This window comes from Palaemon carinicauda, chromosome 20, assembly GCF_036898095.1.
Source record: "Palaemon carinicauda isolate YSFRI2023 chromosome 20, ASM3689809v2, whole genome shotgun sequence".
NCBI lineage: Eukaryota > Metazoa > Arthropoda > Malacostraca > Decapoda > Palaemonidae > Palaemon > Palaemon carinicauda.
In genome coordinates this window covers 3,462,993-3,465,492 of record NC_090744.1, presented here as the reverse complement: position 1 = coordinate 3,465,492, position 2,500 = coordinate 3,462,993, and the positions used below count along the sequence as shown (strand labels likewise).

Here is a 2,500-nt window from a genome sequence, read left to right as displayed (position 1 = left end):
CAAATAGAAAATACTCTTTAGTATAAAATGAACCAGAGGAATTTTGGTAATTAGAGTTCCGAGTGCCGGTTAGTTGATTAATTCTTCATAACTAGATCTAGAGTCTCTATATAGCTTTTGACGAATTATTATCTCTCTCTCTCTCTCTCTCTCTCTCTCTCTCTCTCTCTCTCTCTCTCTCTCTCTCTCTCTCTCTCTCTCTCTTTTATAACATACGGTACATACTTGTGTCCATGTCAACCTGATTACATGGGTATATTCATTCGAGTTTTTTTTTTTTGGCTCACAGATAGAATCATTACTAACACTGTCTTACTTACATAGTCCAGAAATACGTCCTGTTGGGACCATTCTTCCTTCGTGGCATTTGAATTGAGCGCAGAAATCGTTGGTAATTTCGTTTTGGCGATAACCCTTACCTTGGAAGGTACAAACTGTAAGGGGTAGATGCCATTCTTTTTTTAGTTTGTCCGGACAATCAATAAGACTGTACAAAACTAGTGGTCTCAAAAGAGAAAGCCATTTTACTTTAATGTTATGGAAGAGAGATCTTACCAGACTAGGGCTTAAGACAATTGGGTCGGTATTTGTAAATAAAACATTCTTATGTGCAAGAAAGACCTAAGGTTGGTAGTGCTGAAAGATTAAAGGGAACTAGTGTGGACCTCTGGAACTGATTGCCCGACAGAGGCAATGAGTAACCCGTATAAAAACTATGAGCATGTTCAATGTGGAAACCAGAAACTTTGAAATTAACACGTTGAACACCTACAGTAACTTGATAAAAACATTATTTTTCCATCAGTATTGTAGCGTGGTTAATAATAATAATAATAATAATAATAATAATAATAATAATAATAATAATTATAGCATTTTTTAGATATTTAAAATGAATATTCCTCCTCACCTGGTAAAGTCGCGTTCGAAATATGAACTTCGTTTTCGATGAGAGTTGCTACAACTTTAAGGCAGTCTGTGATGTTAGCTTCGTCGCACACGCAGAGGTCTTGAACACAAGAATCTGGAACGCACATCAACTGAATGAGTTAGAGGGCATAAACTATATATATATATATATATATATATATATATATATATATATATATATATATATATATATATATATATATATATATATATATATATAGGTAGTGGGTTGGCCAAGGCACCAGCCACCCATTGATATACTATTGCTAGAATGTTATATGGTCCTTTGACTGGCCAGACATCATTACATTGGGTCCTTCTCTTTGGTTACAGTTCACTTTCCCTTTGCCTACACATACCCCGATTAGTCTGGTCTATTCTTTACAGATTCTCCTTGCCCTCATACACCTGACAACACTGAAATTACCAAACAATTCTTCTTCATTCAAGGGGTTTAATACTGCAGTGTAATTGTTCAGTGGCCATTTTCCTCTTGTTAAGGGTAGAGAAGACTCTTTAGCTATGGTCAGCAGCTCTTCAAGGAGAAGAATACTCCAAAATCAAGCCATTGTTCTCTAATCTTGTGTAGTGCCATAGCCTCTGTACTATGGTCTTCCACTTCCATGGGTTAGATTTCTTATGCTTAAGGGTACACCCGGGCACCTTGTTGTGTCTTGTGTCTCTTCCTCTTTTTTTGCTCACGTTATAATAATTTATATAGGAGATATTTATTCTAATAATGTTACTCCTCTTGAAAATTTAATTTTTCTTGTTTCCTTTCCTCACTGGGCTATTTTCCATGTTGGAGCACATGGGCTTATAGCATACTGTTTTTTCAACTAGGGTTGTAGCTCAACAGCTGATATATATATATATATATATATATATATATATATATATATATATATATATATATATATATATATATATATATATATATATATATATATATATATATATATATATATATATATATATATATATATATATATATATATATATATATATATATATATATATATATATATATATATATATATATATATATATATATATATATATATATATATATATATATATATATATATATATATATTTAATATATTTATATATATATATATATATATATATATATATATATATATATATATATATATATATTTCTGATGATCATCTGTGACATTACTCGTTAGCTCACAAGGACGGTAATAACAAGTCAACAAGGATATCTATCAAGCCCCGATAGCGGCTTTTACTTGGATTCCATAAATTAAGAGTTACCGACGATTTTCCTAATAATAATAATAATAATAATAATAATAATAATAATAATAATATCGGATAAAGTCTAAATTTATTGTGTTCTTCTGGTTGAATGTTAAGGACATCAGAACTCTGTACACATGTACAATAAAATCATTAAATACCAGTTGGCCAAAGGTTTCAACCTTTGGTTGGATTGGATGTTTAACTAGATTTCTTTTAACGTAATCATGAGTGGATCCAGTACTAGAATCCCGATAAAAAAGAAAAAGAAGATGCAGGGGAGAAATAAGAAAGAAAACTTACG

The 2,500-nt window shown here is 31.0% G+C and overlaps 1 protein-coding gene across 1 annotated transcript in view; it reads right to left on the bottom strand.

The window, feature by feature from the left end:
• Positions 1 to 2,500, bottom strand: part of LOC137614488 (uncharacterized) — a 73,209-nt gene that overhangs the window by 17,436 nt on the left and 53,273 nt on the right. The gene's annotated exons all lie outside the window — the stretch shown is intronic.